The 25,771-nt window shown below is 44.2% G+C and overlaps 1 long non-coding RNA gene across 1 annotated transcript in view; it reads left to right on the top strand.

Moving 5' to 3' along the window:
- LOC138296057 (uncharacterized) overlaps nucleotides 1-25,771 on the top strand; it is a 105,486-nt gene that overhangs the window by 38,534 nt on the left and 41,181 nt on the right. The gene's annotated exons all lie outside the window — the stretch shown is intronic.

The raw sequence follows: 25,771 nt of genomic DNA, 5'->3' as shown, positions 1-25,771 counted from the left end.
AGGACTTGTTCCAGGCGGAGGGTGGGGAGACGAGGATGAGGACTTCTGTTTTGTCTGAGTTCAGTTGGAGGCAACTATCTTTCATCCAGGTGGTGACTGCTTTCATTCCTTTGTGGAAATTGTTCTTGGCGGTGGTCGGGTTGTTGGTGAGGGAGATTATCAGTTGGGTGTCATCGGCGTAGGAGATGATGTTGAGTACGTGGCTTCTGACTATGGCGGCCAGTGGGGTCATGTAGAGGTTGAAGAGGGTAGGACTCAGCGAGGATCCTTGGGAGACGCCGCAGCTGATATTGGTGGCTTCCGAGAGAAAAGGGGAAAGTCGGACATTCTGTGTTCTGCCGGTGAGGAATGAGGAGAGCCATTGCAGTGCTGAGTCTCGGATGCCGGCATCGTGGAGACGGGTGCGTAGCATGTCGTTTGAGATTGTGTTGAGGGCAGCAGAAACGTCCAGGACGATGAGGGTGACGGTCTCGCCTAGTTCGAGGAGGGTGCGGATGTCGTCTGTGGCGGCGAGGAGGGTGGTCTTGGTGCTATGGTCTGAATCCTGACTGAGAGGGGTCCAGGATGTTGTTGGTAACCCTTGATGTTGTAACCCTTGAGCTACCGAGATTTTGTTCGAGCCCTGGTGCTAAGCCTTTTTCTGATGTTTGGGGCACTTCATGCTTCATAAAATATTCCCATAAAAGGTATCCATGTCAAATTAGTTTCCTTTTTCCCCACATACTGGGTATTCTAGAGGTACCCTGGGTTTGTGGATTTTTCTGGAGGAAACAGAGAAAACAGTCAATATATAACAAATATATTTTTTCCAAAAATGTGAGAAAGTGCTGTGCAAGAAAGCCAATGTTTTTCCATAAGAATGACATCAACATACCTTTTCATTTTTTGGACCTTTCTGGTCACAGGGATATATAGTACTGGTTCGTGGTCCAAAACATGAGATTACCAGAGCCAACAGCTGAGCTGTCACTTGTGATGATGTTTTTGTGAACTGACCATGCAGCAATTCATATGGTAAAATGTAATCAGCAAAAAATGGGTCTGAACGAAATCTATGCACATTTCATATTGGAATACCCATACTATAAATATTATTCAGAGGGCATTTGAGAAAATGTGTTCTTTATTGTGCACAGGTTTATATTTGGAAGACAGAAATGGAGAAAAATGCAGTTATTATTAACAAATGTTTGTTCTGTGTTCCCAAACTCATCCAAAGAAAAGGTACCTCACTTGTGTGCCTAATGTAAATGCAACATCACATTTCTGACAGGAAAAACTACTCCTTTTTGGCGATGTGGATAGCTGTGGAATTTAGGCCCAGGCTCAGCCACTACCCAGTCAGTCCTACCAAACCAAGACAATTCTGAAAACTAAACACCCGGCGGAGTACAGGGTAGTGTGACCTGCATGTATCCTACTATGTATTCTTACTCACAATGCGATGCAAACCTCAAACAAACACTTAAATCACACACTTTCCACACATTTCTGTGAGGGAAAGTTGGAGAATCTGCCAGGAGCCACAACATACCCAACTTGTGTTGCTGGGCATAGGACCTGCAGCAGGAAAGTCCCCAAAATGTGCTTTGGAGAAATCAAAATTGTGGCATCAAAAACAACCCTTTTTTGGTGATGTGAGCAGCTGTGGAATTTGGGCCTGGTCTCAGCTCCCACCCAGAGAAACATACTAACCCCAAACTTTTCTGAAAACTGGACACACAAGGGAGTCTAAGGTGGTGTGATGTGCATGATCCCACTACAGTTTCTTAACTAAATTACTTGCAAACTTGGGCTAACTCCACACATTCTTCTCACAATTCTGTGATAAAAACGTATGTAGCTGGCCTAGTGTATGTATCAGGAATGGGAAAAACAAAGGAACAAGCGAGTCTTGCATAGTAGGGTCAGCAGCTATTGTTAGTTTTTTTGTTATAACGTCAGCATGTAGAATGTGCTGCACTATCCTAATGATCCAACTTTGATTTTCAAAAATAAGTTTTCTTTTGCAGTGCGGAGAATAACTCTACACTACAGAGGCAGTGTGCTGAGGATGTGAAAGGGTTGTCCTTCACAATAAGAAATTTAAGGGTATTATTCTTGAGACCAGAATTCTAAGTTGGTTTGCCTATCCGTTAGCAATGGAAGGCCAGATTTATCAAGGTTTTGCTTCACCCTTGCACCATGAAAGGGGGTGCAACGGTGTCACAAAACCTAAGTGACATTTATCAAGCCATGCAAGGCCACCTTGCGCGGCCCTGCATAGCTTGATAAATCTAGAATAACGCAAACCTGCGCAAAGTACTGCCTTGCGTTACTCTGCAGCAGGGAGGTGTTCCCTGGGTGGAGCATGGGTCTTACCATGCAACCACCCATTGATTTTGCTACATTCCCAGATTTACCATTAGTGGTATACCGTGTAAAGCGTCAAAATGCTATGCCTCCCCAGGTTAGGCATAACATGGAGTAATATTTTTATATCTGTTCGTTTTTTTCCTCTTTCTATGTGTCCTGCAGAAATACCTCCCAGGATTGTTTTTGTGCAGGAAGGTGCTCCTTCCTGCACATAACTAATCCTGCCTTCAAAGCAGGCACCCTTGCAACATGATGCAAGGGTGCCTGCATTGGTGCTAGGCAGTCAAAAGTGTGGCAGTGCTAGGAAAGGACATGAATGCGCAGTATAATGGTAAATACACTGCCTTCCTTCCTTATCTCTTTCACGCAGCACAGCAAGGTGGCTTGTTGAGTTGCATGAAAACTTGATAAATATAGGCCATAGATTATAGCTGGCAATCGCAGTGGCAAATGTGCTGTCATGTTTTGTACCATCTGAAGGCCAAAGATAAGCTATTTCATAAGTCCCAAATAGATATAATTCTCCTAATCAAGCATTGACAATACTGTGGTTTTTACAAATGATTATATTCAATGTCTCAGGAACAGGAGAAGGATCTTCCTGAATACCCACTTCTGTTTGCTTACCAGAGGTACCATGGGTAGTTTGCTGTCACATAGAAATCTAAAGCATATTGCTCTATAGTTCTATCGGGATTATGTTTTGCCTGTCTCTCGGAATTGCAGGAGGATTGGAAAGGTTCTGGTGTTGAGGGTGATGCTGTTCCAGATGTATGTAGATAAGACAGGTCTGCCTTCTGGCCTTTTTCTTCTTGTATTCCACATGGCAATGTACTGACACCTGTGTCTGTAACCGCTGGTTGTCTCCTGTCTTCTTGTGTGGATAGTAGACTGTGGTACTTTGGGAAAAGCATAGCAGCAGCTATCAAACAGATCTGAAGGATGATGATCATACAAATAAGTCTAAACAGTAGCTCTGCCTGTTTAGCTGTTGTATGTGGCAGACAATAAATATGGATCCTGAGTTTAGCAATAATATGTTGACTTTTATTATTAACATTGGGGAAGCCTTTATCAATAGTGGAAAGACTGTTAAATAATGATTTGTGACATGCATATTTTTGTATGTTTTCCTGAACATCCTGAATCATTGTTGAAAATAAATTCAATAAACCCTGCCAAACAGCTTGGGTTGTAGGAATTAGATTTTCAACAAGCTTGGGCAGTTTAGAGGGTGAGCCAATTCATTTGCCAATTTGCAAGACTTTCTTCACTGTGTTCCATGGTCTGAATAATGAGAAGCGGCAATACTGAGGGCCTTATTTACAAGGCCATAGCACCACCGGAGCGTCACATTTTGCGACGCTCCAGTGGCGCTGTGCAGTGCACCATATGTACAAGGCGACATTAAGCCACTTCTCCTGGCTTAACGCAACCATGTAGATATGGGCCGCCAACGCAGTTTTCTGTGGCTAAGGGGGGGTGCAATGGGTGTTGCTGTGGGCGCACCCACGAAACACTCATTGCTTTTTGACAATGCCTCAGATTTACGAGAAATGGTAAACCTGAGGCAGGGCCAAAAACTAACGCCTCCCCCGGGGAGGCATTAGAGTGGGGCAGCCAGGAGAAATACTTTTATTTCTTCACGTTTTTTGCTCTTTCTATGTGTGCTGCATCCTGCAACAAGGCACAAGGGTGGCTGTGTTGGCCCTAGGCAGCTAATTTAGCTCCGGTGCCGGGAGAAACACAAGGATGCACCTCATTCTTTTAAATACGGTGCATCCCTGCATTTTGGAAATGACGCAGCTCGGCGCAGCAAAATTGCTTGTGACAAAGCGCTGTGCCATTTCCTTGTAGATGAGGCCCTGAGTTTTTTAAAATCTTTGTTATTTTAAAATTTTTACTTTTTGCCATCTGTTCAGATGAGAGCAACTACAACTTTTCCTAAAGGAAACTTCCTTAGATAAGGCTCTAGAAAGAACATCCGATCAATCATAGAATCCGATTATGTTCTTTTGACAGTCGACCTGTAATTGCCTGAGCTAAACACAAGGTGACGGCTAGGTCAGTATATCATTAAAGATCTAGCAACAAGGAAGGTATGCACATTTACTAAGGGTGATCCAAGACCATGAAGTGATCCTTTAAAACCGTTATCAGGGGTAAGACAATTTCAATTGCTTCAAACCATCACATCAGAAAGCGGTGCAAATGCGGCTCTAAAAAAGTATAAATATGGCCGTAGTTTTCTCTGCTCTAAAATGACCAGGCAACAGTTTTGAACTGGGTACTCTATAAATTCTGAATAATCATTTGTAAGAAATTGGGTTAATGATTGAGGGGGGGTTATTCAAGCAGCAACCACAAGTCTTGTCAGGGTGAAACACAATTAAACCCCAAAAACACTTGTGCTTATCCCTATGGTAGCTTGCGCAAAACAGTCACGGTTAACTTAGAGACAACGTATAAAGTATTTATGCAGTACACAAATGGTAATAAAGTCAAAACACAACACAAGAAAACTCCCACAACAACTTAGAACAGATTGAGTGAAATGTAGTATATAATTTGACATAAAAAAATCAGTTCAGTAGAACTCGAGGTATGCAGTTTTAAAGGTTTTGTAGAAATCAAGCACTAAGAAGCTAAAACACCAACTGTGGATATCTGGTTGCGGTGAACAAGGTCCAAGTCACGAGTTAAGGCTGATTGCAATGGAGCACTGGCCAGATACAGGACTGAGTTCAGTTAGCTGAAAAGTACCTTGGGGCTTGGATGTCAAGATGCAAAGTCTTTGAATCCAGCTGCACAGGCTGTTGTTGAGGAACCATTGATGAAGAGCTTTGATACAAGGTCGTGCGTTGTTGTTGAGGAAGCCGTTTGGGCTTGCAGAGATTTGCGCTGTGATGCGTCGGCACAGGGAATGAGTTGCATTGCATTGGGCTGGTGTCAGCATCGGGCTGCGTTGGCATCAAAGAAGCCACAGAGACTTATTAGGAATTGCTCTGAGATGCGTCAGCATTGAGGACGAGCTGCGTTGAGCGAGGCCAGAATCAATGGGGAGTTGCTTGGCACTGTGTGAAATGCATGAAGATGCATCGACATCAAAGAAGCCTGTTATGCTCCTGTGGCTTAAACAGAGGACCAGGTGACTGACTCTTGGAGACATCTGACTGACACTTGGAGATTTCTTAGAGTTCAGCAGGGCAGCTCACAGCAGCAGAAGAGACCTGGTGCAGCAACAGCAGGTCTTGGGTAGCAAAGCTGCCCTTGGTCAGTTGAGCAGAGTTTGGGCAGCAGGGCAGACTTTATAGCTGGGCAGTCTTTTATGGCATAGTCCATAGGTCCAGAAGTGATCTGAAGAGTTGGATCTGAGGGTCCACAATTTATGCCTGGTGCCTACTTTGAAGTGGGAGAAGCTTCTAGTGACTTCCCCCTACCAAGATGTCTCGAACTTCCTGCCTCCCTACCCTAGCCCCAGCTTTTCTGGGCACAAAAGACTTTGTGGGTGTGCTGAAGCAGTATCCTTGTGATGTGCAAGTAGGGTAGGTGACAGCTTCGCCCCCATCATCAAGTCAGCGATGTCCCTGCCAACACCTATCCCCCCCTTTGTCTCACGAGCAGGGAGTAATATACAAAGACCAGCTACCAGTTACACTTAGTCATGTGACCTAGGATACAGGCTTCAGGCACAAAATGGGTAGGAGATGAAAATGCCACCTTTCTAAAGTGCCATTTTCAGAAATGTAACTTAAAATCCAACTTTACTGTTAAAGAGCGTGTTAAATTAAATTACAATACTTTAGAGACCAAACTCGACTTTCCCATCTGTTTCCAATTGAAAGTTATCAATTATTTAGTGTATTAAGGTAGCCAAATGTTATCCAGTGGGAGAAACAGACCTTGCAGTGGTGAAAAACAAATTTAAGAGTTTTTCCCTGCCAGGACATGTAAACGTTAAAAGTACATGTCTAACTTTTTAAATGCACTGCACTATGTCCTATGGGTTGTTTAGGGCCTACCCTATGAGTGATTGATATGTATAAGAAAGGAAGGTTTAGGCCAGGCAACATGTTAAAGTTGCAGGTCAAAAATGTAGATTTACAACTGCACACTGAGATACGGTTAAAATGCTACATGAGTGGGTGGCACAAGGGATGCTTCAGGCCCGCTAGTAGCATTTAATTCACAGGCCCTAGGTTCATGTAGTACTATTGTACTAGGAACTTACTCAGAACTTACACGTTTTTTGCCAGTTGGATATAAGCCAATGTCACCATGTTTAAAGGAGAGAACACAAGAACTTTAGCATTGGTTAGCAGTAGAAAAATGTGCAGAGTCCTAAGGCCACAAAAAACAGTTCAGCAAAAACAGGAGGAGTAAGGTAAAAAGCTTGGGGATGACCTTGGAGAGAAGGTCAAGTCCAACAACGCCGATCAATTCAAACTTTATTAAGAGAACAGACTATACAAGCCTTTTTCTGGCTTTTAAATATTTTGTAAGAATCCTCTTTATTATTTATGACTCTTTGACTGAATTAGGTTGGGCTGGGCGAACCTATGCCTTTAACCATTCTTAGCAGTAGTTGTTCTTCGTAAGAAATTTCAAAGAAGCCCACATTTTGGTTTGTTATATTTTAAACCAGAATTAAGATATGCTGGTTTGGACCACATGTCATTTTAGTTTGATAAGAATGCCATATTAATTATTGTCACATTAATGATTGGTGGCACAGGGTTTATTCCATTGGCTTATAGTTTTATGTAACATTGTTAATTTTGCTGTTTGTAGTTTTGCTTACTCTTTTCTTTTTTGGATATATTTTATGGTAATTTCTTTTTCTTTGCAGTGTATAATGGTCAACTGTAAAACCATTAAGTTGTGCAATGGCAATCTCCGTAAGAAGAAAAAAAAACTGAAATTGGGAGGTAATATTAGATTTAGATAAGTAGAATGCTCTTAAGGGTAACACTAGATATACTAATCTTGATGCAAATGGTTCTTTCAGACATAAAAAAGAAAATAAGAACACATTGAATGTTTCAAAGCAAATTTATTAGTCTGTATTCCAAAACAGAAAAAAATGTGAACCCGTAAAAAATAACAAACAACTTAAATGACATGAAAAATTTCTCAATTGAAAATAAGACTCAGCCTTTTAAAAGTCATAACCCGCAATTCCATTCTAGTAATACACCCTTCTCTGTCACTCCAGAGAATAATTTATCTCCAATTATCTCCATTCATCTTTCTAAAATAGAGGGTTCACAGATTACAATACCTTAGAGAGGAACATGCATTATGAGTGTCTTGCTATAGGACTGACTAAATACCAAACCGATTTGTTTCATAGATGACACCCTTTGGCCTCTCTGTCATGCATGAGCATTATCAAACCATAGGTTCATGGACATAATAAGAACCATGCCATTTTTAACCACTTGGTAGAAGGTACGCATAGACGCCTGCCAGCCCTCGCACAACTGCATTTCCAGAAAAAAATCACCCCATAGATCTTTGGCTAACTTAAATTCCCATTCTCCTACTTCCACCATCTCCCAATACCAAGTAGCCACTACTTTTCTTTTGGGGGTGATCTTCCATAATCTTTTCCTCTATCTGATGCTGCAGGCCACAACTCTTACTACCCTTCCGAACCCACCCATTCAGTTGGAGGTACTTTAGTTTGAACAAAACCCCACCTGTTTTCATCCAGATTTCCTCCCAAGGGAGTAAACCCCCTTCCTTAACTAACTCACCCCGGCATTTGAACCCTGCATTCTTGATTGGAATGGCCAACACATCTTTAAGGCACTCTGGTGTGCCTGGTGAATCCCAAATGGGAGGCCGACTACTGTAATAATCCATTTTAAACATACCCCTTATGTTATACCATAATTTTGTTGCATCCCTCAACACCTTTAACTTAATTTCTTTGAAAAATTTAGGATCCCCAAATTTTTACAAAAAATGCTTACAGCCCCCCTTCACTTCCGCTAGCATAGCCTTAAACAGAAACCCCACCTCTGTGGTGTCTAGGGAGGAGCAAAGCATCCTAAAATATTTAAGTTGAAACACCCAACCATATAACTGCAAATCAGGTAACGCTAATCCCCCTTTTTCCCTTCTTCTACGTAACTTCTTCCAAGACATTCTTACTCCCTTCTGTGCCCATATAAATGAGTTTATATCTTGTTGACATTTGACTATCAATGTTTTATCAAATTGCAAAGGAATTGAATTAAATACAAAACTAACCTTGGGCAAAATTATCATCTTCACTAAATTTATTCTACCCAAAATTGACAAAGGTAAAGACATCCAACTTTTCATCAAATTGCAACAATCCCTACGCACTTTTTAAGATTAGCATCTGCAATTTGCTCAATATCTTGCACTATCTGGATATCGAGGAATCTCATTTCACTTTTTATTAATGGGCATTCCGACCTCTGATTCCATACCATAATTAATGTCTTATCGGCATTAATCTGATAACCTGAAACTTTGCTGAAATCCTCAACCATCTCCAAAACTGCTGGCAATGCTGCATGTAAATCCAATGTACACATTAGCAAATCATCAGCATATAGGGAGACTTTTTTCTCCCATCCACCATCCAAAAAAGATGGGATCCTCTGCTCTTGCCTTATTCTTCTGGCCAGAGGTTCAATATATAAATTAAACAATATTGGTGAAATTGGGTGTAGGAAAGTATCATCTTGCCTGGCATGTTACCCCCATATTTCACTGTATATATGTTGTTTTAGTCTATGTGTCACTGGGACCCTGCCAGGCAGGGCCCCAGTGCGCATAAGTAAGTGCCCTATATGTGTTCCCTGTGTGATGCCTAACTGTCTCACTGAGGCTCTGCTAACCAGAACCTCAGTGGTTATGCTCTCTCTGCTTTCCAAATTTGTCACTAACAGGCTAGTGACTAAATTTACCAATTCACATTGGCATACTGGTACACCCATATAATTCCCTAGTATATGGTACTGAGGTACCCAGGGTATTGGGGTTCCAGGAGATCCCTATGGGCTGCAGCATTTCTTTTGCCACCCATAGGGAGCTCTGACAATTCTTACATAGGCCTGCCAGTGCAGCCTGAGTGAAATAACGTCCACGTTATTTCATAGCCAGTTACCACTGCACTTTAACTTATAAGTCACCTATATGTCTAACCTTCACCTGGTGAAGGTTGGGTGCAAAGTTACTTAGTGTGTGGGCACCCTGCCACTAGCCAAGGTGCCCCCACATCGTTCAGGGCAAATTCCCCGGACTTTGTGAGTGCGGGGACACAATTACACGTGTGCACTGTACATAGGTCACTACCTATGTACAGCGTCACAATGGTAACTCCGAACATGGCCATGTAACATGTCTAAGATCATGGAATTGTCACCCCCAATGCCATTCTGGCATTGGGGGTGACGATTCCATGATCCCCCGGGTCTCTAGCACAGAACCCGGGTACTGCCAAACTGCCTTTCCGGGGTCTCCACTGCAGCTGCTGCTGCTGCCAACCCCCTCAGACAGGTTTCTGCCCTCCTGGGGTCCAGGCAGCCCTGGCCCAGGAAGGCAGAACAAAGTACTTCCTCTGAGAGAGGGTGTAACACCCTCTCCCTTTGGAAATAGGTGTGAGGGCTGGGGAGGAGTAGCCTCCCCCAGCCTCTGGAAATGCTTTGATGGGCACAGATGGTGCCCATCTCTGCATAAGCCAGTCTACACCGGTTCAGGGATCCCCCAGCCCTGCTCTGGCGCGAAACTGGACAAAGGAAAGGGGAATGACTACTCCCCTGACCTGCTCCTCCCAGGGGAGGTGCCCAGAGCTCCTCCAGTGTGTCCCAGACCTTTGCCATCTTGGAAACAGAGGTGTCTGTGGCACACTGGACTGCTCTGAGTGGCCAATGTCAGCAGGTGACGTCAGAGGCTCCTTCTGATAGGCTCTTACCTCTCTTGGTAGCCAATCCTCCTTCCTAGGTAGCCAAACCTCCTTTTCTGGCTATTTAGGGTCTCTGCTTTGGGGATCTCACCAGATAATGAATGCAAGAGCTCATCAGAGTTCCTCTGCATCTCCCTCTTCACCTTCTGCCAAAGGATCGACCGCTGACTGCTCAGGACGCCTGCAAAACTGCAACAAAGTAGCAAGACGACTACTAGCAACCTTGTATCGCTTCATCCTGCCGGCTTTCTCGACTGTTTCCAGGTGGTGCATGCTCTGGGGGTAGCCTGCCTCCTCTCTGCACCAGGAGCTCTGAAGAAATCTCCCGTGGGTCGACAGAATCTTCCCCCTGCAACCGCAGGCACCAAAAGACTGCATAACTGGTCCTCTGGGTCCCCTCTCAGCACGACGAGCATGGTCCCTGGAACTCAGCAACTCTGTCCAAGTGACTCCCACAGTCCAGTGATTCTTCAGTCCAAGTTTTCTGGAGGTAAGTCCTTGCCTCCCCACGCTAGACTGCATTGCTGGGTACCACGTGATTTGCAGCTGCTCCGGCTCCTGTGCACTCTTCCAGGGTTTCCTTCATGCTCAGCCAAGCCTGGGTCCCCGACACTCTAACCTGCAGTGCACAACCTTCTGAGTTGTCCTCCGGCTTTGTGGGACTCCCTTTTGTGACTTTGCGTGGACTCCAGTTCACTCTTCTTCTAAGTGCCTGTTCAGGTACTTCTGCAAGTGCTGCCTGCTTCTGTGAGGGCTCCCTGACATGCTGGGCGTCCCCTCTGTCTCCTCCTCCAAGTAGCGACATCCTGGTCCCTCCTGGGCCACAGCAGCACCCAAAAACCCTAAACGCGACCCTTGCAGCTAGCAAGGCTTGTTTGCAGTATTTCTGCATGGGAACACCTCTGCAAGCTTCATCGCGACGTGGGACATCCATCCTCCAAAGGGGAAGTTCCTAGTCCTCTTCTTTCTTGCAGAACTCCAAGCTTCTCCCATCCAGTGGCAGCTTCCTTGCACCCTCAGCTGGCATTTCCTGGGCTCCTGCCCACTCTCGACACTGTCGTGACTATTGGACTTGGTCCCCTTGTCTTACAGGTACTCAGGTCCAGAAATCCACTGTTGTTGCATTGCTGGTGTTTGTTCTTCCTGCAGAATCCCCCTATCACGACTTCTGTGCTCTCTGGGGGTAGTAGGTGCACTTTACACCTACCTTTCAGGGTCTTGGGGTGAGCTATTTTTCTAACACTCACTGTTTCCTTACAGTCCCAGCGACCCTCTATAAGCTCACATAGGGTTGGGGTCCATTTGTGGTTCGCATTCCACTTTTGGAGTATATGGTTTGTGTTGCCCCTATACCTATGTGCTCCTATTGCAATCTATTGTAACTTGACACTGCTTGCATTTCTTTTCTTGCTATTACCTGCATAATATTGGCTTGTGTACATATATCTTGTGTATATATCTTATCCTCATACTGAGGGTACTCACTGAGATACTTTTGGCATATTTTCATAAAAATAAGGTACCTTTATTTTTAGTACTTCTGTGTATTGTGTTTTCTTATGATATTGTGCATATGACACCAGTGGTATAGTAGGAGCTTTACATGTCTCCTAGTTCAGCCTAAGCTGCTTTGCCATAGCTACCTTCTATCAGCCTAAGCTGCTAGAAACACCTCTTCTATACTAATGAGGGACAACTGGACCTGGCACAAGGTGTAAGTACCTCTGGTACCCACTACAAGCCAGGCCAGCCTCCTACATTGGTTGTGCAGCGGTGGGATAAGTACTTGTAACTACTTACCACTTTGTCATTGTGTACTTTTCATGAGAGAATAATATACAAAACAAGTTCAGTGTATGTACACCTAACCAAAAAGTTTTGCTTTTCTTCTCTCAAACTTTTTACAAAGTTCTGAAAAGTTTCTCGAACCGTCTAAAAGTTTCTAAAAGTTAGAAAACGTTTTTTCTCTGTTCTTTAAAAAGTACTGAAACTTTTTCTTCCTTCTCACTGTCCCTAAACCTTTTGCTATCATGTCTGATGTAGAGTCTGCTCTTAAAATGGTCAATACTACTAATGACAATTTGAATTACAAGACCCTAAGGAGTCTCTGCTTAGATAGAGGTTTAGTGATAGGAAAGAACCCCACAAAAGTGTTTCTATATAACATGCTTATTGTGAATGATGAGTCCCTAGGAGGCACTTCAAATGAGAGGTTAATAGAAGGCTCCCGTTCTTACTCAGGGGATCTCCTTGAGGGAGGTGGGGAAGGTTCTGTTCCAAATCTGCCCCCTAGCAGGCCACCTAGTAATGCTGGTAGTAATGGAGGTTCCCATCATAGTAGGGGTATCTTTGTTCCTAGAGGTCAGGTTATTAGGGTTCAGTCAGTTAGGGACAGATCTCCCTCTGTTGTTTCCAATTTATCTTCTGTGCCCAAGCATTCCCAACCCACCCACCCTGAAGACAACATGTTAGAAAGGGAACTCAAAAAGTTGAGAGTGGAAGAGACCAGACTGAAGCTTAAACAGCAACAGCTGGCCTTAGATAGGGAATCCCTAGACCTGGAGAAGGAGAGACAGAGATTGGGGTTTGGATCCCATGGTGGCAGCAGCAGTATTCCTGATAGTAATCTTGATAGAGAACATGATTCCAGGGATCTGCACAAGATAGTCCCCCCTTACAAGGAGGGGAATGACATCAACAAGTGGTTTGCTGCACTTGAGAGGCCCTGTATGGTACAGGGGTCCCTCAAAGGCAGTGGGCTGCTATATTGTGGCTATCTTTCAATGGAAAGGGTGGGGATAGGCTCCTTACTGTTAGAGAAAGTGATGCTAACAATTTTGCAGTTTTGAAGGATGCACTCTTGGATGGATTTGGCTTAACCACTGAACAATACAGGATTAAGTTCAGAGACACCAGAAAAGAGTCCTCACAAGACTGGATAGACTTTGTTGACTGTTCGGTGAAGGCCTTGGAAGGGTGGTTACATGGCAGTAAAGTTTCTGACTATGAAAGCCTGTATAATCCTATTCTGAGAGAGCATATTCTGAATAACTGTGTGTCTGACTTGTTACACCAATATCTAGTGGACTCAGATCTGACCTCTCCCCAAGAATTGGGAAAGAAGGCAGACAAATGGGTCAGAACAAGAGTGAACAGAAATGTTCATACAGGGGGTGACAAGGATGGCAAGAAGAAGGATGGTAAGTCTTCTGACAAGGGTGGGGACAAAAGTAAAACTGAGTCTTCATCAGGCCCACAAAAATCCTCTGGTGGGGTAGGTGGGTCCCAATCCTCTTCCAACAATCAAGTTAAAAAGCCTTGGTGTTATTTGTGTAAAGTCAAAGGCCATTAGACAACTGATGCCAGTTGTCCAAAGAAAAACACCAAACCTCCCCCTACTGCAAATTCTAGTGCCCCTAGTAATAGCAGTGGTGGTGGGAGCAAACCTACTAATAGCCAATCCAAGGGAGTAGCTGGGCTCACTTTTGGTAATTTAGTTGGGGTTGGTCTTGTTCGGGAGACCACAGAGGCTGTGTTAGTCTCTGAAGGTGCCATTGATTTGGCCACCTTGGTTGCTTGTCCCCTTAATATGGATAAGTACAAGCAACTTCCCCTAATAAATGGTGTTGAGGTTCAGGCCTACAGGGACACAGGTGCCAGTGTTACCATGGCAATAGAGAAACTGGTGCACCCTGAACAACACCTACTTGGTCAGGAGTACCAAGTGACAGACGCTCATAACAACACTCTTAGCCACCCCATGGCTGTTGTGAATCTCAACTGGGGGGGGTTACTGGTCCAAAGAAAGTTGTGGTTGCCTCAGATTTACCTGTAGACTGTCTACTAGGGAATGATTTAGAGACATCATCTTGGGCAGACGTGGAGTTGGAGGCTCATGCAGCAATGCTGGGCATTCCTGGATATATTTTTGCTTTGACAAGGGCTCAGGCCAAAAAGCAAAAAGGACAGGGTAACTTGGATCCTGGAACAATGGACCAAGTGCTCCCTAAAGCTAGGGATAGCAAGGGTAAATCCCTACCCACTATCCCTCCCTCTACAGATGATTCTCCTTCTGAGGAAGAAGAATTTCCTCCTTGTGCAGAACCTTCACCAGATGAGCTGGCAGCAGACACTGCTGAGCTTTTGGGTGGAGGGGGGCCTGCCAGGGAAGAGCTGAGTGTGGCACAGCAATCCTGTTCCACATTATAGGGTCTCAGACAGCGAGCTGTCAAGCAGCAAAATGGGGATGTCAGTGACTCCCATAGAGTTACTGGGAGGACAACCTCTTGGGCAAGGGACCCAAAACCTGGAACAGCCAGGAGATTGGTCATTCCCCTGCAGTACAGAGAGTTCCTCCTAACTCTGGCACATGACATTCCTTTGGCTGAGCATTTGGGCCAGATCAAAACATGGGAAAGGCTTGTCCCCCTGTTTCACTGGCCTAGGATGTCAGAGGACACTAAAGATGTTTGCAAGTCTTGTGTGACCTGCCAAGCCAGTGGCAAGACTGGTGGCACACCAAAGGCTCCCCTTATTCCACTACCTGTGGTTGGGGTCCCCTTTGAAAGGGTAGGGGTTGACATAGTTGGCCCCCTTGACCCTCCTACTGCTTCAGGCAATAGGTTTATCTTGGTGGTTGTGGACCATGCCACAAGATATCCTGAAGCAATTCCTCTAAGGACCACTACAGCTCCTGCAGTGGCAAAGGCCCTCCTGTGAATCTTTTCCAGGGTGGGTTTTCCAAAAGAGGTTGTATCAGACAGGGGTAGTGTAGTGCTTTCCTCTTATTTAGTTTCTAAGCACTAACATAACACAACAGAAATGCACTTCTGAGGTCAAAGAAGACTTTTATTGTTATTTTATTCTTCCCCAACCACAATGTTTATGAATGAATGACGAATTAGTAGCTTTCAAGTCCGCGTTAATCAAACAAAATATATCAGTTTGCAATATACACAGCAGGTTATATTTATAAGATATTGAATGCAAAGCAAAACAAATACTTCACCGTGTAGGAACTATTTACAGCTACATCTTTCTAAGGTCTGCAAGCTGAGACCCCTGTCAGCCGCGAGAAAGAGTGTCATCTACCCACACGGGATGCTGGCAACTGGCGCCAAGCTCCAGCACGAGGTCCGGCAGATTCGAATCTGACTCTCTGCAGCCTGTTACATTCGTTACAAAGGTGTGCCCCCTCCTCTCAGACCTGGGAAACTGAGCAAGCCTTTTGGAGACTGGCCAGGTCTCCAAGACTACTCCTGTTCCCAAGCTCAAGGGAAGAGAAACGACGCCCATGTACTCTCTCTTATCAGGTCTAGTCTACTGTGAGAGCAAAACATCTTGGTTCTCTGGTGCAAAAACACAGCTTGGAAAAATACAGAACTCCACGTTAAAGGCAATGGGCAGCTAACCTAAATATCAAATGCAATGTCATGTTAAAGGCAATAGGCAGCTAACCTAAATATCAAATGCAATGTCTAGTGTCATGTCAAAGCCAATAGGCATCTAAGCTGAATACAAAATACAATGTCTTATATCATGTCAAAGCCCATAGGCAGCTGAGCTGAATACAAAATGCAATGTATAATATCATGTCAAAGCCAAAAGGCAGCGGAGCTGAATACAAAGTGTAATGTATAATATCATGTCAAAGCCAATAGGCAGTTAAGCTGAATACAAAATGCAATATATAATATCATGTCAAAGCCCATAGGCAGAATATCTAATAGCATGTCAAAGTCAATAGGCAGCTAAATTGAATACATCATGTCAAAGTCAATAGGCATGCAATGTCAAAGCCAATAGGCGGCTAGACTGGATACAGCATGTCAAAGCCAATAGGCAGAATACAGAATGTAATGACTAATGCAATGTCAAAGCCCATAGGCGGCTAAACTGAATACAGAAAGCAATGGCTAATGCCATGTCAAAGCCAATAGGCACAATACAGAATGTAATGACTAATGCAATGTCAAAGCCCATAGACGGCTAAACTGAATACAGAAAGTAATGGCTAATGCCATGTCAAAGCCAATAGGCGGCTCAACTGAACAAAACATACCATGTGCTACTGGTGAACATTGAGCAACTAATATGCGCAGTGGTGAAACACAAAGTCATTGGTCAAAACAAAACTCCATCAAATAGCAGGACATTCCGCCCTTTGACCAATGAATTTTTGTTTCACATATCTCATATTTCAAACAAACAAAAAAAACATCAGCACAAAAAAAACATTATGATCAAAGCAATCCCTGTAAAGCAATAGAAGTGAATTAACACATTGATCTCATAACCTTTCACATCAGATACATCTATACAGAAAAGACTGGGCAATTTTTTTTTTTTTTTTTTTTTCTCTGAATGAGTCTCTAATTCAACAGTGTTAGCAATTTGATGTGGCATGAGTTCTGCTCATGTAAAGAGGCACGGTCCACCTGAAAGGTTTTCTGGAAGGTAAGCAAAAGTCAGAGTTCCATACGAGAGGGAAAAAAAAAAAACACAGCAAACAAGTTGAACTTGAACTGAAGGCGCAGTTTGCGCAAAATGGATCCATGGTGCTGGCACTTTACTCAGCCAGGTTCAGGTTGGGGATTCGGTCCCTTCCCCGACCCCACACGCACACACCGGAAGGGGGACCACACAGCGCACTCAGGGACAGTGGCGAAACGTGGTAGGATCTGCAAAAGAAACAAGTATGACTTTTCTTGCAAATAACATTTTTCATTTAAACTGCACCCTTCCTCTTTCTTTCCCTGTTTTATAATCAGCAGGACGTTTTTGGGGCCCTTTGTTATATTTTCTGCAGGTTCTGGAGGGTCACTTGGGGCTTCAGCCCACACATCAGTACTGAGGTTTTTATCTGCTGCGCCACAGCTTCCTTTTTCTTGCACTGTCAGAAGGGCTGGGGCAGACTCATTCTTTACCAAACCTCCATTCACTGCACTTTTGTCAATTTGGGCCATTCTGTCTCCAATTTGTATGAATGAATCAGATTCTTTTCTAGGTATCAGCATAATTTCGATTTTTCCTTGGTAATTTGCAGCAATCACTCTCCCTAAAACCTGATCAATTTGCCATTTCTGTTCTGGCAACTTTCCTCTCCCCAACTGCTCTGTGACTGCTTGCATGACAGATTGCTTTTGTGCGTGCTGCACAGTTTTTATCAAATCTAGGGGAATGTGCATCTCTCTCATCTCTGCCCACCTGTAAGTGGCCTTTTCACATTTCTGGGGCACCCACATAGCCATCCCCACTAAGGCAGAATTCTGGGTGAACACTTCTCTCTCTGCATTTTTCTCATTAACATCTGCAAGGTAATTGAACCAGTTAGGTGCTAAAACATTATCAAAGAACCAAAAATCAGCATAAAAATGACACATCTCACGTAGCTCTTGCTTTAAAATCTGACACACATTATACAACTCTGTTCCTTCTACGGTGCCAGAAAACAACATTTCAGTCAATGAATCATTAGTAAAACAAACATGCTTTTTATCTTCAGTGGACACGAATTCAAATGGTGCACACAATTTCATTGGTAATTCTTTTATCTGTGGTACTCTAGCCCTGTCTTGCAAGTACCAGATCCATTGTATGATTCTAGCTAGGGGCACTATTTTCTTCCCTTGTTCATGATTTAAATGTACATAAGTATTTCCTTCTTGCACTGCGCAGAAACCTAAAGTCTGCATTATTTCATTTGCCAAATCACAAGCGCGCAGCTGCATATTATTTTTCACAGTGACCATGTACAAAAGTGTTAGGATTTCTCTCAAATGAGGGCTATTCTTTTTCCAAAAATCAAACAAGCTAATGAAACTCGGGGTGTCTTGCTCTAAAATCCTTCGTTTTACTTGTGCATCTTAACCCCCTCATTATTGGAATGGGACAAGAAAGATTCTTCATTTTTATAACTTTCAGCATTATTTTGAATTATCGTATCCTGGCTAATTTGCTCATGTAAATTCCTATTTTCATGTTCCAACTTCCTACATTTCTCCTGCATTTCTCTGTAAGCAGATAAAGGTATCCAGACCTTTCTGTCATCATTACTTCCAAAACACACGTTTTCTACATATATACAACAGGAATTATTTCTCAAAACATTATCAGGCCTTTTAGCTACACATGCATTTTCTTCTGTAATTCCCCAAACAGAAAACAATTCACAGTTTTTCTTAGCACCATCAGGCAGTTCATCAACACATGTATTCTCAGACATGGTCTGCCGTGCTACTGTGATTCTCCAAACAGAAAACAATTTCTGTAATTCTCCAAACAACAAAAAAACAATTACACTTTTAAAGTGTGCACTTAGAAATCTACTAACTCGTCAAACCCCTTTTAATCACCTCTTAATGACCGACCCAACGACTCCAGGTACCAATTGTAGTGCTTTCCTCTTATTTAGTTTCTAAGCACTAACATAACACAACAGAAATGCACTTCTGAGGTCAAAGAAGACTTTTATTGTTATTTTATTCTTCCCCAACCACAATGTTTATGAATGAATGACGAATTAGTAGCTTTCAAGTCCGCGTTAATCAAACAAAATATATCAGTTTGCAATATACACAGCAGGTTATATTTATAAGATATTGAATGCAAAGCAAAACAAATACTTCACCGTGTAGGAACTATTTACAGCTACATCTTTCTAAGGTCTGCAAGCTGAGACCCCTGTCAGCCGCGAGAAAGAGTGTCATCTACCCACACGGGATGCTGGCAACTGGCGCCAAGCTCCAGCACGAGGTCCGGCAGATTCGAATCTGCCGGACCTCGTGCTGGAGCTTGGCGCCAGTTGCCAGCATCCCGTGTGGGTAGATGACACTCTTTCTCGCGGCTGACAGGGGTCTCAGCTTGCAGACCTTAGAAAGATGTAGCTGTAAATAGTTCCTACACGGTGAAGTATTTGTTTTGCTTTGCATTCAATATCTTATAAATATAACCTGCTGTGTATATTGCAAACTGATATATTTTGTTTGATTAACGCGGACTTGAAAGCTACTAATTCGTCATTCATTCATAAACATTGTGGTTGGGGAAGAATAAAATAACAATAAAAGTCTTCTTTGACCTCAGAAGTGCATTTCTGTTGTGTTATGTTAGTGCTTAGAAACTAAAATAAGAGGAAAGCACTACAGGTAGCAACTATATGCCTGCATACTTGAAAGCTATGTGGAAGGAATGTGGTGTAACATACAAATTCACCACTCCTTATCATCCACAGACTAATGGACTGGTAGAGAGGTTTAATAAAACTCTCAAAGGTATGATAATGGGACTCCCTGAAAAACTCAGGAGGAGATGGGATCTCCTGTTACCTTGCCTCCTTTTTGCTTACAGGGAGGTACCCCAGAAAGGAGTGGGCTTCAGCCCCTTTGAACTCCTCTTTGGACACCCTGTAAGAAGTCCACTAACACTTGTGAAGAAGGGTTGGGAACAACCTTTAAATGCTCCCAAACAGGACATAGTGGACTATGTACTTGACCTAAGATCCAGAATGGCTGAGTACATGAAAAAGGCCAGTAAAAACCTTCAGGCCAGCCAAGAGCTCCAGAAGCAATGGCATGACCAGAAGGCTGTTCTGATCCTGTACCAACCAGGACAGAAGGTGTGGGTATTGGAGCCTGTAGTCCCAAGAACACTCCAAGACAAATGGAGTGGACCCCATCTAATTGTTGAGAAAAAGGGTGAGGTTACCTATCTGGTAGACCTGGGCACTGCCAGGAGTCCCCTTAGGGTGATTCATGGCAACCGCCTAAAACCCTACTATGACAGGGCTGATCTCACCCTGCTCATGGCAACAGATGAAGGACAGAAAGAAGAGAGAGACCCTCTCCCTGATTTCTTCTCCTCCACTGAAGAGGATGCTTTAGTGGAGGGAGTAGTTTTAGCAGATTGTCTGACTGCAGAACAGAAAGACAACTGCATAAATCTCCTTGGACAATTTTCAGAACTCTTTTCAACTGTGCCAGCCACCACATCTTGGTGTGAACACACAATTGATACTAGAGACAGCTTGCCTGTCAAAAGTAAAATCTATAGGCAGCCTGACCATGTCAGGGACTGCATAAAACAAGAGGTTCAGAAAATGCTTGATCTAGGAGTGGTTGAACCTTCTGAAAGCCCCTGGGCGAGTCCTGTGGTGCTTGTACCAAAGCCTCACTCAAAAGATGGAAAAAGGGAGATGAGGTTTTGTGTTGATTACAGAGGTCTTAATCAGGTAACAAAAACTGATGCTCACCCTATACCCAGGGCAGATGAGCTCATAGATACACTTGCATCTGCCAAGTATCTAAGCACCTTTGATTTGACTGCAGGGTATTGGCAGATCAAATTGGCTGAGGATGCTAAACCTAAAACGGCATTTTCAACTATAGGAGGGCACTACCAATTTACAGTGATGCCCTTTGGTTTGAAGAATGCACCTGCCACTTTTCAGAGGTTGGTGAACACAGTCCTGCAAGGGTTGGAGGCTTTTAGTGCAGCATACCTAGATGATATAGCTGTCTTTAGCTCCACCTGGGATGAGCACCTGGTCAACCTTTGGAAAGTTTTGGAGGCCCTGCAAAAGGCAGGCCTCACTATCAAGGCCTTAAAGTGCCAGATAGGGCAGGGAAAGGTGGTTTATCTGGGACACCTGGTAGGTGGATAACAGATTGCACCACTTCAGGGGAAAATCCATACAATCATGGATTGGGTTCCCCCTACAACACAGACACAGGTGAGAGCCTTCTTAGGCCTCCCTGCGTATTACAGGAGATTCATTAAAAAGTATGGCTCCATAGCAGCCCCACTTAATGATCTCACCAGTACAAAGATACCTAAAAAGGTAGTGTGGACAGCTAGCTGTCAGAAAGCTTTTGAGGAGCTCAAACAGGCCATGTGCTCTGCACCTGTCCTAAAAAGCCCATGTCACTCCAAGAACTTAATTGTTCAAACTGATGCATCTGAATTAGGGGTAGGGGCAGTCTTATCACAACTGAATTCTGAGGGCCAGGATCAACCAGTTGCTTTTATCAGCAGAAGGTTGACCCCTAGAGAAAAGCGTTGGTCTGCCATTGAGAGGGAGGCCTTTGCTGTGGTCTGGGCACTGAAAAAGTTGAGGCCATACCTGTTTGGCACTCACTTTATTGTTCAGACAGACCACAAACCTCTACTTTGGCTAAAACAAATGAAAGTTGAAAATCCTAAATTGTTGAGGTGGTTCATATCTCTACAGGGAATGAACTATACAGTGGAACATAGACCTGGGAGTACCCACTCCAATGCAGATGGACTCTCCAGATATTTCCACTTAGACAATGAAGACTAGTGACTAAATTTACCAATTCACATTGGCATACTGGTACACCCATATAATTCCCTAGTATATGGTACTGAGGTACCCAGGGTATTGGGGTTCCAGGAGATCCCTATGGGCTGCAGCATTTCTTTTTCCACCCATAGGGAGCTCTGACAATTCTTACACAGGCCTGCCAGTGCAGCCTGAGTGAAACAACGTCCACGTTATTTCACAGCCAGTTACCAGTGCACTTAAGTAACTTATAAGTCACCTATATGTCTAACCTTCACCTGGTGAAGGTTGGGTGCAAAGTTACTTAGTGTGTGGGCACCCTGCCACTAGCCAAGGCGCCCCCACATCGTTCAGGGCAAATTCCCCGGACTTTGTGAGTGCGGGGACACCATTACACGTGTGCACTGTACATAGGTCACTACCTATGTACAGCGTCACAATGGTAACTCCGAACATGGCTATGTAACATGTCTAAGATCATGGAATTGTCACCCCCAAAGCCATTCTGACATTCTGGCATTGGGGGTGACAATTCCATGATCCCCCGGGTCTCTAGCACAGAACCCGGGTACTGCCAAACTGCCTTTCTGGGGTCTCCACTGCAGCTGCTGCTGCTGCCAACCCCTCAGACAGGTTTCTGCCCTCCTGGGGTCCAGGCAGCCCTGGCCCAGGAAGGCAGAACAAAGGACTTCCTCTGAGAGAGGGTGTAACACCCTCTCCCTTTGGAAATAGGTGTGAGGGCTGGGGAGGAGTAGCCTCCCCCAGCCTCTGGAAATGCTTTGATGGGCACAGATGGTGCCCATCTCTGCATAAGCCAGTCTACACCGGTTCAGGGATCCCCCAGCCCTGCTCTGGTGTGAAACTGGACAAAGGAAAGGGGAGTGACCACTCCCCTGACCTGCACCTCCCAGGGGAGATGCCCAGAGCTCCTCCAGTGTGTCCCAGACCTCTGCCATCTTGGAAACAGAGGTGTCTGTGGCACACTGGACTGCTCTGAGTGGCCAGTGCCAGCAGGTGACGTTAGAGGCTCCTTCTGATAGGCTCTTACCTCTCTTGGTAGCCAATCCTCCTTCCAGATAACGAATGCAAGAGCTCATCAGAGTTCCTCTGCATCTCCCTCTTCACCTTCTGCCAAAGGATCGACGCTGACTGCTCAGGATGCCTGTAAAACCGCAACAAAGTAGCAAGACGACTACTAGCAACCTTGTATCGCTTCATCCTGCCGGCTTTCTCGACTGTTTCCAGGTGGCGCATGCTCTGGGGGTAGCCTGCCTCCTCTCTGCACCAGGAGCTCTGAAGAAATCTCCTGTGGGTCGACGGAAACTTCCCCCTGCAACCGCAGGCACCAAAAGACTGCATCACTGGTCCTCTGGGTCCCCTCTCAGCACGACGAGCGTGGTCCCTGGAACTCAGCAACTCTGTCCAAGTGACTCCCACAGTCCAGTGACTCTTCAGTCCAAGTTTGGTGGAGGTAAGTCCTTGCCTCCCCACGCTAGACTGCATTGCTGGGTACGGCGTGATTTGCAGCTGCTCCGGCTCCTGTGCACTCTTCCCGGATTTCCTTCATGCACAGCCAAGCCTGGGTCCCCGACACTCTAACCTGCAGTGCACAACCTTCTGAGTTGTCCTCCGGCGTCGTGGGACTCTCTTTTGTGACTTTGCGTGGACTCCGGTTCACTCTTCTTCCAAGTGCCTGTTCAGGTACTTTTGCGAGTGCTGCCTGCTTCTGTGAGGGCTCCCTGACTTGCTGGGCTCCCTCCCGTCTCCTCCTCCAAGTGGCGACATCCTGGTCCCTCCTGGGCCACAGCAGCACCCAAAAAACGTAACCGCAACCCTTGCAGCTAGCAAGGCTTGTTTGCGGTCTTTCTGCGTGGGAATACCTCTGCAAGCTTCATCGCGACGTGGGACATCCGTCCCCCTAAGGGGAAGTTCCTAGTCCTCTTCTTTCTTGCAGAACTCCAAGCTTCTTCCATCCGGTGGCAGCTTCCTTGCACCCTCAGCTGGCATTTCCTGGGCTCCTGCCCACTCTCGACACTGTCGTGACTATTGGACTTGGTCCCCTTGTCTTACAGGTACTCAGGTCCGGAAATCCACTGTTGTTGCATTGCTGGTGTTTGTTCTTCCTGCAGAATCCCCCTATCACGACTGCTGTGCTCTCTGGGGGTAGTAGGTGCACTTTACACCTACCTTTCAGGGTCTACCTTTCAGGGTCTTGGGTTGGGCTATTTTTCTAACCTTCACTGTTTTCGTACAGTCCCAGTGACCCTCTACAAGCTCACATAGGGTTGGGGTCCATTTGTGGTTCGCATTCCACTTTTGGAGTATATGGTTTGTGTTGCCCCTATACCTATGTGCTCCTATTGCAATCTATTGTAACTTTACACCGCTTGCATTACTTTTCTTGCTATTACCTGCATAATTTTGGTTTGTGTACATATATTTTGTGTATACTGAGGGTACTCACTGAGATACTTTTGGCATATTGTCATAAAAATAAAGTACCTTTACTTTTAGTACTTCTGTGTATTGTGTTTTCTTATGATATTGTGCATATGACACCAGTGGTATAGTAGGAGCTTTACATGTCTCCTAGTTCAGCCTAAGCTGCTTTGCCATATCTACCTTCTATCAGCCTAAGCTGCTAGAAACACCTCTTCTACACTAATAAGGGATAACTGGACCTGGCACAAGGTGTAAGTACCTCTGGTACCCACTACAAGCCAGGCCAGCCTCCTACATTGGGCAACCCTGTCTTGTGCCCCATTTAGAAGAAATCATTTATTTGTAATACATAGGGCATACTTGTCACCTTGTAGGCTTTCAAAAATGGGGAAGGGAGAGGTGGCTAAATGCAGAAAGTGTGGTATGGAAAAAGCCACGGATGTTCATATGTTTAGGGAATGTTCGGTAATTCAACCTTTTTGGGAGGCAGTGAGTAATACGATTTCAAAGGTATTGAGGGTTTAAGTTAAGATTACCTTATTATTAGTTATTATTGGAAGATTAGATCAGATAAGAAATCTTAGGAGCGATTTGCAGAAATGGCTGTTCTACGCTATATTATTAGCTAGGCGAGAAATTTGTAGGAAATGGGTAGGTAAGGTCACTCCCTCCTATAATGAGTGGTTGGATCAATTAACATATGTATTTAAAATGGACACGTTAATGGGGATTACCAAGTCAAAGACATTTTGGTCAACATTTAAAGTTTGGTTGGAGGAACACATGGTGAACACGTAATTTTGTCTGATGATTCTTCTTCTTTCGTGTCTCTCATAGCTATGAAATCAGGATGGTATGTGTACCCCCCCGCGCGACGGGTATGTTGAGAGAGAGAGAAAAAGGCTCCCTCCTCGGTTAAGGAGGCAGGTCGATCACAAGAGTGAAGAAAGACCTGGTGCCTGGGATGAATGAGGACAAAAAACGAAAAAAAAAAAAAAATACATTCCATTATTTGAATACTTTCCTTCCCATTCTACCGAAAAGGTGATTCCTCAAAGTATGAGAAGGCAAAAGTTTGGGTCTTATTCTAGATGTTATTTCAATGAGATCTGAATGAAATATCCCGAAAATAAAATAATTATCTTGACCTTGATTAATATATATTTCAATGTTGAATTATGTCCGGTATAAACTAAGGTAGGCCTTGGCAACAAACAACCAATGAATCCATTAATACTCATAGATAAATCAACCAAGAAAACCCATAATGTTCCTTATGACAAAGTCTATGAAAATGCAAAATGCTATTTTTTATGTTTGTAGTGTCTAAGCTGTCACCCACACCGAAGGATAATTATGACACCCAAATCATAGGCAGACTGGTTTTCGTCAGTTAGAGAAGGTAAATCTTTAGTAACAGATTACATTCCCTGTGCACATTCACTTCTAGATGACTGTTATAATTTCAGTACCAAAACTTCTGATACTGTTAGGATGGTCCTGAAAGAGAGATATTTCATTCAGAATGTGTCTCAAATTGTGCATTCTTAGGTCCTCGGGAGAAGTGTTGGTTTTAACGAAACTTTGATTTTAAGCATTGTAGGCACTGGCCCAGGAGCACGAGCTGCCATATTAAAAAATGTCTGCTGAAATATGCTTTTCATTTATAATTCCTGAATAGCACAACACATTTTACTTTAAAAAAAATGTGTTTAGCAGTCAGCTCT

Source organism: Pleurodeles waltl, chromosome 1_2, assembly GCF_031143425.1.
Source record: "Pleurodeles waltl isolate 20211129_DDA chromosome 1_2, aPleWal1.hap1.20221129, whole genome shotgun sequence".
Classification (NCBI taxonomy): domain Eukaryota; kingdom Metazoa; phylum Chordata; class Amphibia; order Caudata; family Salamandridae; genus Pleurodeles; species Pleurodeles waltl.
Note: the sequence above shows the minus strand (reverse complement) of the source record. Positions and strands in the feature narration are given on the sequence as shown.